The sequence below is a fragment of the Engystomops pustulosus genome, chromosome 9 (assembly GCF_040894005.1).
Source record: "Engystomops pustulosus chromosome 9, aEngPut4.maternal, whole genome shotgun sequence".
Lineage (NCBI taxonomy): Eukaryota > Metazoa > Chordata > Amphibia > Anura > Leptodactylidae > Engystomops > Engystomops pustulosus.
This window is the reverse complement of record NC_092419.1, coordinates 30,349,682-30,366,153: the sequence shown is the minus strand read 5'-3', so window position 1 is coordinate 30,366,153 and position 16,472 is coordinate 30,349,682. Positions and strand designations below refer to the sequence as shown.

The 16,472-nt window shown below is 45.8% G+C and overlaps 1 long non-coding RNA gene across 1 annotated transcript; it reads left to right on the top strand.

Moving 5' to 3' along the window:
* Positions 1–3,065: 3,065 nt before the first annotated feature.
* LOC140076768 (uncharacterized) lies at positions 3,066–9,029 on the top strand. Its single transcript, XR_011849650.1, has 3 exons — positions 3,066–3,563; positions 7,799–8,237; positions 8,573–9,029. It is a non-coding gene; the product is annotated as an uncharacterized lncRNA (long non-coding RNA).
* The last annotated feature ends 7,443 nt before the right edge of the window (positions 9,030–16,472 follow it).

The following is a 16,472-nucleotide window of genomic DNA, read 5'->3' as shown; positions in this document are numbered from 1 at the left end:
ATTTTTGGTGGTGAAATTAAGGGTCTCGGCTTATACTCGGGTCGGCTCAAGTATATACGGTATATGTTCTATAAAATATAAAAAGTGTCAATTCCGACATTTGGGCCCTATTTGCTGATATGGGGTTAACCATAATGATAACCTAATGATAGATGTGGAGATTTGGGACGCAGAGATACCTGACATGTTTATGATTTTATTTATCTATTTTATATGTGTTATAGGGAAAGAGTAGTGATTTAAATTTTTACTTTTTAAAAAATCCTAAAATATTCATTTTTTATTTACTACCTTTTTAGGTCCCTCGGGTTGTTTGAACATTATGGGGTCTGATCACTAATGCAATATACTATAAGACAACTGTAGAGCAATATATTATGAGTGCACATCTCATATCACAGTCTGCCTCTGGCAGGCTAGGATGAATAGTGTTAGTTGCCAGATACAGAAGCCTCCCACAGGTTTCCAGTTGTCACAGCAACCAATCAGCAATGCCTGATCATTGGTAACAATATGGCCGTGCCAATGTGATGGTTCGGTTCATGTGACCACAAAAACTGACAGGTTACCTACCACAACTGTTGCCAGCACCAATTGCAGCAGTTACTCACAGGGGTCCCTGTGTGGACACCTTCCCTGTATGGAGAGGACACCTTCTTTATACAGCTTCCTGAGGACATGCATGTACTATAAGCAGTCCTCAATCCATAAATTGGCTATAAATTTTTTTGGGCCCTGTTCACAGGATGCATTTTCATTGCATTTTGTATTGCTGATATGCTGAAGTATTTTATTTGCATTTTTCCTGTTGTGTTTGCAAGGGGTTTTATAATGCAAAACTGTAGCTCAGGGACAGTTATACCACGCAGCACTAGCTGCACATAGGGATAATTTATCCTATTATCTATGAACTAAGAAGTGTGGTAACATCATAGCCAAACATGAGACTTGGTTAAACTGATGCACCAGTGATACTGGCAATTGTCAAACTTGCACTTAGGACTCATCAGGCTTTAGGGATCACACTATATATCCCTTTATGGACAAATTACCAACTTAGGTGCTTCTGGCTTAGAAATAATAGCTAAGCACCGTTGTAGAGGTGGGTCAATTAGTTACCTATCCTACAGGCAAGTGTGGTTTATCTATTTATAAACACACTTCGCTACATAGTTGGATAATGGAAATTGTGGGGAACATAATGGGGCAGATTATGTTCTCTGCGGTGGATTCGGGTCCGGCCGGGATTCACTAAGGTAGTTCCTCCGACGTCCACCAGGTGTCGCTGCTGCGCTGAAGTCCGCCGAGGCCCGCCGGAATGCACGAGCCTATTCCTGGTGAAGGTAAGCGCGAGTCCAGGGACACTTTTTTTTTTTTTAATGCGGCGGTTTTTCCGAATCCATCGGGTTTTCGTTCGGCCACGCCCCCCCATTTCCGTCGCGTGCATGCCAGCGCCGATGCCAGGCAATCCGATCGCGTGCACAAAAATCCCGGGGCAATTCAGGGAAAATCGTCGCAAATAGGAAATATTCGGGTAACGCAAATCGGGCCCTTAGTAAATGACCCCCAATGTTTCCTTAGTGACCCCTGCTGGCGGTTAGTCCTATTCATAGTGCTAAGTCGGAATCTACATTTGTCCTTAATCGGTGACTGCATACAAATAATCAGGTGCACCCCACTAATCTGTAGATTTTTAAATATAATTGTAGTGTTATTAGCACCAATATATCCAAGCACATATTTTATAATCAATAAACTAACACATAAGCCCAAATTAAGTGGTGCTACAATAAGTGTGAGGGCGCGTTCACATGTTCCGCTAGCGCCTCGTTCATAACGCGACGCTAGCGCACAGGGGGCGGAGTTTGGGGAGATCGCTGAAACGCATGCGATTGGGTTATTAATCACATGCGTTTCCCGGGAAACGCATATGCGATCGGCCCTAGCCGCGCCCACTGTGCGCTAGCGTCGCGTTATGAACGCGACGATAGCGGAACGTCTGAACGCGCCCTGAGGCAAGTGCCGTCTAAGCACCACCACACCCCGTCAGGTGCAGAGCCTTCTGCAGTGTTGGACAAAGTGCAGCCGCAACACAGTTATGGCGCAAACACTGAAAAGATCCATGTGGCGGCTACAAAGACCTTCTTTTTAGTGCATCTGGGCCACAGTGTGAACAAGGTCGTGTCCACAAGATGCGCTTGAATTGCGTTTTGAAATACATTTCAAGCGCATCTGTCCTAAAGAAAACATATTTGTGTCTAGCCTAAGCTCTTTTGTTCACTTGGTAGCAATATGTGTTTTGCTGAAGAAAAAAAAACACTATTTTCTATTTTCTTAACACATAAAACTTAAAATGACGTCAATTCGCAATTCAACCGCATCAAACAAACCGTAACCAGCAGAAGTTCCAGAGGAACTAGAAGTCCCAGCATGCATTGGTGTCGCTGCTACAATCTGGGACTTGTAGTTCCACAGGATTTGCTGAGACCAGGAAATGCACAATTTATGAGACTCTCATTTGGCAGTGATGGGAAGGGTTTACACTACTAATGCCAGGGAGGCCGCACGCTGGCAAATAATTGGCGCTACACATTATTATTTTTAATAGATTGGCCCAAGTAGAAAACAAAAAATAAGCCACCACACAAACTTACTGATTATTAGTAACATGTTGGTGCGGAGGTGACATGAGGGGGGAACAGGCCCACAATCCCTGATAGATCCTTCCTGATACTCCTGTGTATTGTATAGATAGGTTGGATATGTCACTGGGCATGGAGGGCGGGGGAACTGCTATAATCTGTCAGTACAAGATGGGACATAATGTACAAGCAGCCTCCAGGATAAGAAAACTGACTACAACCATTAAACGTGTCTAAGTGCAAAACTGTTCTGGTTGCTCATAGAAACCAATCAGAGCTCAGCTTTCATTTTCCCACAGCAGTTTATGAACTGAGAGCTGAGCTCTGATTGGTTGTCATGGGCAACTAGAACTGTTTTGGTATCAGTCACTTTTGATAAATGTCTTTCTTTTGATGCTGTTGAGAGGTAACTGCTTCACTGAAAAGCTTCACAGCAAAATAACACAGCGGCCATTTCCCCTCTATAGTCAATAAGCAATGAAAGACAGCAGCAAGATATCATGGCTCCCATGACCAATAAAGGACAAGATGTTCAAGCCCCGCCTACTTGAAACCGACCAATCAAAAGCAAGATTATACAGCCCCACACATTAAACTGACCAATCAGGAGCGCCGTTATACAGCCATGCCCAATGGAATTGTCTTGATGATGATGTCACAGCCACCAGGAACCAAACAGCTGTGAGCAAGAGAGTGCAGCCATGTTTACCCCACACCAACCAATCAAGAGCAAGATTGTACAGCCACATTCACCCCACCAAAGCCTACTTAGACCAAGATTGTGCGGCCATACATTGTGCAGGTGTTGAGACCTGAAGACTCGAGGACCCGAAGACCTAAAGACGTCTAGAGGAGCCAGAAAAGACCAGAATAGGACGGAGAAGACATCAGCTAAAGAGGACAAATACTTCAGACTTAGAGGTCAGGAATATTTTCCCCTGAGGAGGCCATTAGAGGGAGGGATAATAGTGCCGGGTCAGTGCTAGGACATATGGGGGATAGGACAATGGGGGAGGAAGGGGAAGAACGCACTCCCATTGCCAAAGGTGATACTGTGCTAATAGGGATCAGTTTGTAGGGACACATTGCAAAATGCAAGATATGGGTGGGTATGCACACATGTTGTCACTGCAAGTGGGGTGGGTAAGGGCACTTTGCTGCTGCCCAAGGGGCTGGTTTGGGTATGAATATAGTCCTGCTGCCTTGTACAAAAGGTTCAATGGGACATTTTTAAAACTTGAAAATAAGAGCTGCTTTGTGATTGGTTGCTATGGGCAACAAAGACCTTGGGGGAGATTTATCAGAAGTGTCTAAGAGCAATTAGAGCTCAGCTTTCATTTTCCCACAGCGGTTTAAAAAATGAAAGCTGAGCTCTGATTAGTTTCCATGGGCAACTGGAACAGTTTTACTTTAGACATTTCTGATAAATCTCCCCCCTTTACTCTATTGGGTAGAGTTGTTAATGACAGCTAAGCCCCTCCCACAACGGTAAACAATACAATCTGACGATGTATCCTTGACATAAAGTTACATCCCATAAGTATCCAACCCCATCATCACTCAGACGCTATTCACACACTGCAGATTGCAGTAATTCAGGTAACATAGTAAGTAAATGAGCCCTATAGACACATCTGTTTTATTGTATGCTGTGCCCAGTGCCCGACCTGAGATAGGATCTTCTTGTATTTGTATAATACCTTCCCTCTTAGATTAGGTGCTACTAAAATATGTAACAATGTGGAGCAATTGTGGAGTCTGGGGTAGTGATCAGTGTAACACTATGTGAAGCTGTGAGTGTATTTCTATACTGACCCTGTGTGTCAGGATATCTCTGCTCTGTGGTCCTGGTAGCATAGCCTGCAGTTGTAGGGGACAGCGAGGATATCTGTACCTAAACTCTTGTGCCCATAAATTGCTTTAAAGCTTCTCCCTCCCCTCCTGCCCAATTTGATTTCTTGGGGAAAAATCGGAAGGAATTCCATATTAAAGCAGCACCGGCAGAACTTCAGACTTACCTCCAGGCAGGGGCGGACTGGGAATTTAAAGTGGCCCTGGAAAAAGATTAAAAGCGGCCCCATGATATAGGCAGGGCCAATTTACTTTAGGCGTGGCCATCACAAGTAGGCGGAGTCAACTAACCATAAGTGACAATAAGGGTGATGCCACACGCACTGGGGTGGATCGCATATGTGTTTGTACGTAAATGCATGCATCACAATGAGCATCCGGTGTCCCGCATTTACACAATATGCGCTGATTGCCAATCACATACGTTTGCATAGAAACGCATATGCGATCAGCCGTGGCCCGCCACGATGCGTTTTGATTCAGTTACAAAACGGAATCAAAATGCTAAGGACGCGTTCACACGTTGCGTGTTGGCCTGGGTTTTCATTGTGTTTGAAACGCATTACAACAGCTGAGAGGTGATTTGCCTAATTACATTACTGCGTTTCAAACACAATAAAAACCCAGGCCAACATGCAACATGTGATCCCTCCCCCCCCACACACACAGCAGGCACCAGCACCATCTCCCCCACACACACACACACACACACACACACACACACACACACACACACACACACACACACACACACAGCAGGCACCAGCACCATCTCCCCACACACACACACACACACACACAGCAGGCACCAGCACCATCTCCCCACACACACACACACACACAGCAGGCACCAGCCCCATCTCCCCACACACACACACATACATACAGCAGGCACCAGCCCCATCTCCCCCCCCCCCCCCCCACACACACACATACAGCAGGCACCAGCACCATCTCCCCACACACACACACACATACAGCAGGCACCAGCCCCATCTCCCCACACACACACACACACACATACAGCAGGCACCAGCCCCATCCCCCCCCCCCCCCCACACACAGCAGGCACCAGCACCATCTCCCCACACACATACAGCAGGCACCAGCACCATCTCCCCACACACACACACACACAGCAGGCACCAGCACCATCTCCCCACACACACACACACACACAGCAGGCACCAGCACCATCTCCCCACACACACACACACACGCAGCAGGCACCAGCGCCATCTCCCCACACACACACACACACACACACACACAGCAGGCACCAGCACCATCTCCCCACACACACACACAGCAGGCACCAGCACCATCTCCCCACACACACACACATACAGCAGGCACCAGCCCCATCTCCCCCCCCCCCACACACAGCAGGCACCAGCACCATCTCCCCACACACACACACATACAGCAGGCACCAGCCCCATCTCCCCCCACACACACACAGCAGGCACCAGCACCATCTCCCCACACACACACACACACACACACACAGCAGGCACCAGCCCCATCTCCCCCCACACACACACAGCAGGCACCAGCACCATCTCCCCACACACACACACACACACACACACAGCAGGCACCAGCACCATCTCCCCCCCCCCCCCCACACACACAGCAGGCACCAGCACCATCTCCCATACACATACACAGCATGCACCAGCGCCATCTCCCATACACATACACAGCATGCACCAGCACCATCTCCCCACACACACACACACATACAGCAGGCACCAGCCCCATCTCCCCCCCCCCCACACACACACACAGCAGGCACCAGCACCATCTCCCCCCCCCCCCCACACACAGCAGGCACCAGCACCATCTCCCATACACATACACAGCATGCACCAGCGCCATCTCCCATACACATACACAGCAGGCACCAGCACCATCTCCCCACACACACACACACACACATACAGCAGGCACCAGCACCATCTCCCATACACATACACAGCATGCACCAGCGCCATCTCCCATACACATACACAGCATGCGCCAGCCCCATCTCCCATACACATACACAGCATGCACCAGCGCCATCTCCCATACACATACACAGCATGCACCAGCCCCATCTCCCATATACACACACACAGCATGCACCAGCCCCATCTCCCATACACATACACAGCATGCGCCAGCCCCATCTCCCATACACATACACAGCATGCGCCAGCCCCATCTCCCATACACATACACAGCATGCGCCAGCCCCATCTCCCATACACATACACAGCATGCGCCAGCCCCATCTCCCATACACATACACAGCATGCACCAGCACCATCTCCCATATACACACACACAGCATGCACCAGCACCATCTCCCATACACATACACAGCATGCACCATCTCCCATACACATACACAGCATGCACCAGCGCCATCTCCCATACACATACACAGCATGCACCAGCCCCATCTCCCATACACAGACACAGCATGCACCAGCACCATCTCCCATACACATACACAGCATGCACCAGCCCCATCTCCCATACACATACACAGCATGCACCAGCACCATCTCCCATACACATACACAGCATGCACCAGCCCCATCTCCCATACACATACACAGCATGCACCAGCCCCATCTCCCCCACACACACACATACAGCAGGCACCATCCCCACTTCCACCCCTCCAGCACTCACCTCTTCCTCCATGCTGCCAGGCCCGGGCTGTGCTGTGCTGTGGGGGCGTGGTCTCCTGTGTAATGTGCAGGGCTGGGCCTGTGAGGAGCCCAGCGCTAGGGCTGACATCTGCAGGGGAGAACAGGCTCCTGCACTGCCACCCCTGCTGTGCATCCATATCATAAGGTTAATTTATCATATGGATGCATCAGGGAGGGAGGGCAGTGCAGGAGCCTGTACATAGGAAGTGATGTGCCCGACAGCTCGACACATGTAGTGAGGGAGAGGAGGAGGGGCCAAGCGGAGGAAGGGACCGGCCCTATCAGCTGCTCAGGACACCGGCCCACCGGGAAGTCTCCCGGTAAAGTCTATGGCCAGTCCGCCCCTGCCTCCAGGGGACCCTGGACAGCACCTATGTAGGGAGATTGGGGATACACAATCCATAAGGGTCTATGGGGGGTTTGGTGTAAGTTAAACAGTCTCAGGTTGGATGTTTCGTTGCTTTCCAGCGATTAGTAGGAAGTTGTGAGTGTAAATGGCCGGTGCTGCTCATGTAATAACATTCTAACAAACCAGTTACTTGTTATATTCAGCTGGAAACTGTGATGTGTCTCAGGTTATTCTATATCATTCCTTCACAGATCACTTGTAATGTCCTACAATCTTCTACAAAGTGTGAATGGAGAGTTTCCTGAATCCTCGCCTCCCGCGTTAAGAAACCAAATATATTACTACGCCTGACCTTCTAGACTCCCCACATCACTGAAGACCTGCACGTGACCTTCTAGACTCCCCACATCACTGAAGACCTACACATGACCTTCTAGACTCCCCACATCACTGAAGACCTGCACGTGACCTTCTAGACTCCCCTCATCACTGAAGACCTGCACGTGACCGTCTAGACTCCCCTCATCACTGAAGACCTGCACGTGACCTTCTAGACTCCCCTCATCACTGAAGACCTGCACGTGACCTTCTAGACTCCCCTCATCACTGAAGACCTGCACATGACCTTCTAGACTCCCCTCATCACTGAAGACCTGCTCTCCCTCCCAGGCTGCTATCTACATTCAACTGGTAATGTAACCCTACACTTGGCGTTATAATATTACAATGTATATGGACCATATGTCTGATTGTAGGAATACTTAGGCTCCTAAATAGAAAATGTGTTTATAGTGTTCACACTGATTATTCATGTATACCTGCACTTTGGAGCTACTGGGTTACATTGGCTACTGTAGAATTGAATTTAATGTAGCTTGGGAGTGGATTATATATTTGCTGTTCAGCCTGTCATGGCTGTTTTAAGTGTTTTAAATGCTTCATTAAATGTATTATCTTTCATCAATAGTAACGTTTTTGTCCTATATGTACATTTACTTTTCTTTCTTCTTTGCTGAACCTTCTAGACTCCATGCATCACTGAAGACCTGCACATGACCTTCTAGACTCCATGCATCACTGAAGACCTGCAAGCCTGAGCAAGATCTTTAGAATTTTATGCGATGCAAAGACTTCACGACGATGACAACAAATTGCATGAGTATTTTTAGAGATTACCTCACTCACATCATGCCCTGTCCTCTGGGTGTTATCAGCTGCTGCCACTTCCTCCCTCAATATGAGATGAAACCCAACTCATCACATAAAGGCGCCGATAGTCTTCACTGTGATTTAAATTCTCTTCCCAACAGATTCCTCCCCTTTGTCCATTTTCACCTCACATCAACGTTCACAATATGATGGTGTGATGTCTGGAAGGAAGGGAGAGAGCGAGATGAGTTGGCCTTCAGATATATTGAGGATGGAGGTGGCGCAGCTCTTAGCACTAACATCTGAGAATAGCTCTATAGTGGTGGTTCTGTAGATTACGATTTGGTACATGTGCAATGTTTTATTTAACAACATTCTTACATAGCAAAGTTTTCATCCGTGTTTGCGCCACTCTACGCTTCTGGCTGCTAGACACTGAGGCGCGAGGAGGAACGCAAACTCCGTAGCGAGTAGAGTACCAGCCACGATGCCTATGAAACAGAAGAGTACAGTGACGCATGCACAGATAAATGTGGAGACTGGGCGGCTGGGTCCGCTTCATCTGCACATGTCCAGGCACACATTCAGATGGATGTTGACTGTGCAGGAGTGAGAATGCCGGACATGGTCAGCGAGACTTGCAGACGTCAGGCAGAACACCTACAGGTGACATCCTCAGGGGGGATAGAACAAGGGGCAGAACCTGGGAGTTTTTTTTTTTATTTGAAAAGTACACATGGAGGAATGGTTTCCCGAGGATGGGGGGGGGGGGGGGGGGCAATCCTCTATAGCCAAGCCCAGTGGACAGGTGCCTAGTCACAGCTCACATGGAATTGATAGGTACAATATAACAATCTTTTATTCTGTAAAAGCTATTTTTAATACAAGAACTAATTTGCTGTGTATGTACTATGCTCTGTGGGGACTGGGGGGTTGCTAAAATGAGTCTCCTTGTTCCCATTAAAAAAAGGTGAAGGTGTTATCTTTCCAAAAAATTGCTCCTTGAAAAAAAATGGGAGAAACTAAAATTATAGAGAAAAGGCACAGGCTGAAGACTAATAACAATATGGCAGCACATAGTATCGCTGTTTGTATTAGTATCTGGATCTGCTGACAAATGACACATTTTAAGAACTGAATAAAAGAAAAATGAAACAAAGTAAGAATAAACAGCCTAGTGTGCGATAGTTTCACAAGGTAGTGTCATGTCTACCTGATGTCCTGGGGCAAGATGTAGGTGCCACAACACAGGGTCAGGTGCAGGCATTTTGGTGCCCTAGCCAGACATGCAAAACTGTACCCTCATCACCCATGTAGAATCACAGAAAGAAAGCAGCAGAATCAGGGCTCATTCAAGCCTTTCAGCTATGGCCTACTAGCCATAAATATAGCACACCTAAAATATATACCTGCAGCTAATACATTGCATTTATAAGTATGTACCTGAAATGAATGTTTAGCACATAGAAATATGTACCTGCAATGAATTAATCAAACACGCAAATATATAACACGGTAAATAACCACACATAAATATATAGCATCATAAATATATAACACACCAGGGCTGCAATCAGGTAGGAACAAACTTCCCTTACTGCTCACGTTAGGATGCAGCTGTTCCCTTCTCCCCTGAGAGAAGCTAGCCTGCTCTGTTCTGTTCTTCTTACTTGGCATTTTAAGCACATCTCCACACTGTGTCCCTAAAAATAACACAATTATTAACAGTATATTATTATGTGGACAACAATTTCCTACAATGTGCCCTTTAGTAATATTTATCCCATAGCAAAGATCTGCCGCTTTAGTAATGCCTTAGATATTATAGCACTAACTAAAGTAGTTTCCCCCTCATTTTTTTCACATTTAACAGGATCAGTGCCATGGCCAGCACAGCACCCCCTTAATGTAGCAGCACCCTCACCTAATGTCTAGGAGCACTCACTCCTTAATGTAACTGCTATAACTTCCCTCGCCCAATTTTACATTGGCTACAATGTGGTCTATGTGGTGGCACATAGACAATAACGAAGTACAATACTACATCATGACATACAGTACATGTTATATGCGCAACTTTTGATGAAAACAAATTTTCTCCCCCCTCCTACCGACTGCTAACCAACAAAAGATATAATCAATGACAATCGGGCAACTCATAATAATATTTACCTCTTTAAAACAATAATGTCCCCCACATATTCACATAATACACTGATGCCTCAATATGTTATTGCATAAACTACATTAGTTTCTCCCTCAGTAACATTTAACACAAGCACTGCCAAGCACAGCAATCCCTTAATGTAGCACAATACATCCCAATCCCAATAATGTAGCATAATACATCTCCATAATGTAGCACCGCACTCCCTCCTTAATATAGCAAACTAACCTCCCCCGTAATGCAGCAAAGTAACTTCCCCTAATATAGCACACCCACTCTTAATGTAGCACAGAACCTCCCCCTTAATATGCAAAGTAACCTCCCCTTTAGTGTAGCACATCCCTCTCCCCTTTGTGTAGCACAGGCCCCATCCTCACCATAGCTCAGCAGTCCCCCATAATCTAGCACAGAAACCCTAATAACTCGGATAAATCATGAATTTTACATTGGATGACGGACGAGACCAAAAATCTGATATGTAGTACAGGATGGAGACAACCGTCTGCGGCTCCGGCTCGACTGCCCTTTCCTTTGAGTGGCCCCTCAATGTCCTGGAAATGGGCGGAGGACATTGTCTCCATTAGAATGGGCCTCCCTGGTGCTGGACTCCTCTACCAGAATCTTAGCGGACGGTGATATCACCAGACCCTAGATATGTAGTGGATGTGCGGTGTATATGCACTCAGGGGCGAACTATATGTACAGCAACGTGTCAGTAACATGGTCAGTTTTTTAATCGGATGTGTCCACAGTTTTTAAAAAATTTTATTAAACAGTTATCACAGCGCAACTTTAATGTGGCCGCCCCCCACTTATTACACCACAACAATCCCCTCCATGTACCAGAGCAACTACAAAGCTAAAGGAAAACATCATCTTCCCAATAATATAGAAAACCCCCATTAATGTAGTACAGTAACCCGGGTATTGTAACACAGCACATCCCCATAATGTAGCACAGCACTTCCCCATAATGTAACACAACACCTCCCCATAATGTAACACAGCGCTTCCCCATAATGTAGCACAGCATCTCCCTCCTTAATCTAACACAGCACCTCACACTTAATGTACCAAGTTTCACAAAGTGATGACATGTCCACCTGATGGCGATGCCCTAAGGGGCGATACATAGGTGTCACAGTGTGCGGATACATCCGAAGTTTTTAAACATTTAGATAAATTATACATTTTACATTGGATGATGGACGAGACCTAAAATCTGATATGTAGTACAGGATGGAGACAACCGTCTGCAGCTCCGGCTCGACTGCCCTTTTCTTTGAGTGGCCCCTCAATGTCCTGGAAATGGGCGGAGGACATTGTCTCCATTAGAATGGGCCTCCCTGGTGCTGGACTCCTCTACCAGAATCTTAGCGGACGGTGATATCACCAGACCCTAGACATGTAGTGGATGTGCGGTGTATATGCACTCAGGGGCGAACTATAAGTACAACAACGTGTCAGTAACATGGTAAATTTTTTATCGGATGTGTCCACAGTTTTTTTGTAAATTTTATTAACACAGCTATCACAGCGCAACTTTAATGTAGCCGCCCCCCCCCCACTTATTACACCACAACAATCCCCTCCATGTACCAGAGCAACTACAAAGCTAAATGAAAACATCATCTTCCCAATAATATAGCAAAGAAACCCCCATTAATGTAGTGCAGTTACCCCGATATTGTAACACAGCACACACCCCCAAACATATAACAGCACTTCCCCATAATGTAGCACAGCACATCCCACAAACATATAACAGCACTTCCCCATAATATAACACAGCACATCCCCCCAAACATATAACAGCACTTCCCCATAATGTAGCACAGCACATCCCCCCAAACATATAACAGCACTTCCCCATAATGTAGCACAGCACTTCCCCATAATGTACCAAAGTTTCACAAAGTGATGACATGTCCACCTGGTGGCGATGCCCTAAGGCTGGAAACATAGGTGTCACAGTGGTTGGATGCATCCAAAGTTTTTTAAACATTTAGGTAAATTATACATTTTACATTGGCTGATGGACGAGACCTAAACTCTGATATGTAGTACAGGATGGAGACAACCGTCTGCGGCTCCGGCTCGACTGCCCTTTTCTTTGAGTGGCCCCTCAATGTCCTGGAAATGGGCGGAGGACATTGTCTCCATTAGAATGGGCCTCCCTGGTGCTGGACTCCTCTACCAGAATCTTAGCGGACGGTGATATCACCAGACCCTAGATATGTAGTGGATGTGCGGTGTATATGCACTCAGGGGCGAACTATATGTACAGCAACGTGTCAGTAACATGGTCATTTATTTAATCAGATGTGTCCACAGTTTTTTTTATTTAGAAACTATTTTTTTACATTTTTTAGCGGCACATAGGTAATAATGCAGCACAGTGTTACATCCTGACATACACTACAGGATATATGCACAAATTTTGATGAAAGCAGCCTCAGCCAAATCCCCCTCCCCTCCCCACAGCCTAACCAACAACAGGAATAATCAATGACAATCCAATCAGGCAACACATAATAATATTTACCTCATTAAACGATAATGCCCCCCACATATTCCTATAATACACTGACGCCCCAATATATTATTCCATAAACTACATTAGTTTGTCCCTCATTTAGTCACATTTAGCACAAGCACTGCCATAGTTAGCACAGCGCCCCCTTATTATAGCAAAGTAACCTCCCCCATAATGCAGCAAAATATCTTTCATCTAATATATCCCCCTCCCCCCCCCGTCCCTTACTGTAGCACATCCCTCTCCCCTTTGTGTAGTACAGGCCCCCTAATCACCATAGCTCAGCAGTCCGTCCTTTATGTTCTATGCCCCTTAATAAAGTGCATTACACACCCCCATAATGTAGCACAGAAACCCTAATAGCTTATATACTGATAATACTGATAAATTCTACATTTTACATTGCCTGATGGACGAGACCTAAAATCTGATATGTAGTACAGGATGGAGACAACCGTCTGCGGCTCCGGCTCGACTGCCCTTTCCTTTGAGTGGCCCCTCAATGTCCTGGAAATGGGCGGAGGACATTGTCTCCATTAGAATGGGCCTCCCTGGTGCTGGACTCCTCTACCAGAATCTTAGCGGACGGTGATATCACCAGACCCTAGATATGTAGTGGATGTGCGGTGTATATGCACTCAGGGGCGAACTATACGTACAATAACGTGTCAGTAACATGGTCAATTATTATTCAGATGTGTCCACAGTTTTTTTTTTAATTTTATTAACACAGTTATCACAGCGCAACTTTAATGTAGCCGCCCCCCACTTATTACACCACAACAATCCCCTCCATGTACCAGAGCAACTACAACGCTAAAGGAAAACATCATCTTCCCAATAATATAGCACAACAACCCCCATTAATGTAGTACAGTAACCCGGGTATTGTAACACAGCACATCCCCCCAAACATATAACAGCACTTCCCCATAATGTAGCACAGCACATCCCCCAAACATATAACAGCACTTCCCCATAATGTACCAAAGTTTCACAAAGTGATGACATGTCCACCTGATGGCGATGCCCTAAGGTGTGAAACATAGGTGTCACAGTGTGTGGGTGCATCCAAAGTTTTTTAAACATTTAGATCAATTCTACATTTTACATTGGCTGATGGACGAGACCTAAAATCTGATAAGTAGTACAGGATGGAGACAACCGTCTGCGGCTCCGGCTCGACTGCCCTTTTCTTTGAGTGGCCCCTCAATGTCCTGGAAATGGGCGGAGGACATTGTCTCCATTAGAATGGGCCTCCCTGGTGCTGGACTCCTCTACCAGAATCTTAGCGGACGGTGATATCACCAGACCCTAGATATGTAGTGGATGTGCGGTGTATATGCACTCAGGGGCGAACTATATGTACAGCAACGTGTCAGTAACATGGTCAATTATTATTCAGATGTGTCCACAGTTTTTTTATACATTTTATGAACATAATATCACAGCACAACTTTTATGTAGCCGCCACCCACTTATTACACCACAACAATCCCCTCCATGTACCAGAGCAACTACAAAGCTAAAGGAAAACATCATCTTCCCAATAATATAGAAAACCCCCATTAATGTAGTACAGTAACCCGGGTATTGTATCACAGCACATCCCCATAATGTAGCACAGCACATCCCCATAATGTAGCACAGCACATCCCCATAATGTAGCACAGCACATCCCCATAATGTAGCACAGCACATCCCCATAATGTAGCACAGCACTTCCCCATAATGTAGCACAGCACTTCCCCATAATGGAGCACAGCACTTCCCCATAATGTAGCACAGCATCTCCCCCTTAATGTACCAAAGTTTCACCAAGTGATGACATGTCCACCTGATGGCGATGCCCTAAGGCTGGAAATATAGGTGTCACAGTGTGTGGATGCATCCAAAATTTTTAAAACATTTAGGTAAATTATACATTTTAGATTGGCTGATGGACGAGACCTAAAATCTGATATGTAGTACAGGATGGAGACAACCGTCTGCAGCTCCGGCTCGACTGCCCTTTCCTTTGAGTGGCCCCTCAATGTCCTGGAAAAGGGCGGAGGACATTGTCTCCATTAGAATGGGCCTCCCTGGTGCTGGACTCCTCTACCAGAATCTTAGCGGACGGTGATATCACCAGACCCTAGATATGTAGTGGATGTGCGGTGTATATGCACTCAGGGGCGAACTATATGTACAGCAACGTGTCAGTAACATGGTCATTGGTTCTCAGTTTTTTTTTTTTATAAAAATTTTATTGCATTTTTGGCGGCACATATGTAATAATACAGTACAGTATAACATCCTGACATACACTACATGATATATGGACAGTAGTTGTACAGAAAACTGCGCAGGCAAAATTTTCCCTGACCCGTAGCGAGCCAACAAAAGGAATAACCAATAACAATAGTACAACACATGGCCCATCCACATACTAATACAAATAGTGATACTGACTAATTACAAGTTTTAGGATCAGAATGCAAGAAATAAAATAAGGTAAAAATATCCCAGTGCACTCCCCCTCCAACCTTCTCCTCTATCCTCCTCCATGACTCCTCCATCTTCCTCCGTGACTCCTCTATACTTTCATAATGGTTTGGTGTCTACCTGATGGCGATGTCCTAGGGGCGAGATTTAGGCGCCACAATGTGGGGATGAGTTTACTGTTTCCAATAAAATTGGGTTAATTATTAACTTGACATCTGCTTGTGTATAAGACTAAAAGTCTTAGCATATGCTGATTTTACTAGAACCTGCCCATGTAGTGGACTCTGTATCAGCACTTCTGGGCCAAAATGTACTCAGGACAATCTGTTTTGGAGAAAGGAATAAGTAAAATAGAACCACCAGACTGATATATAATCTATGAACCCTAACAGTGATGGGGCCTGATGTGAGTGATGGGAATCTCTGAACAATGCTGTGTGATGATATCAACCTCAATGTTCATTTATATGAATGTAACAAGAAATGATTAGTAAATGTGAGTCAACAAGGGTTGGACCTTGATTGTTATTGACTTGCAATGTTAAGATTGTTCAATAAATGATGGCATATTATGAAATAAAACTCAGTT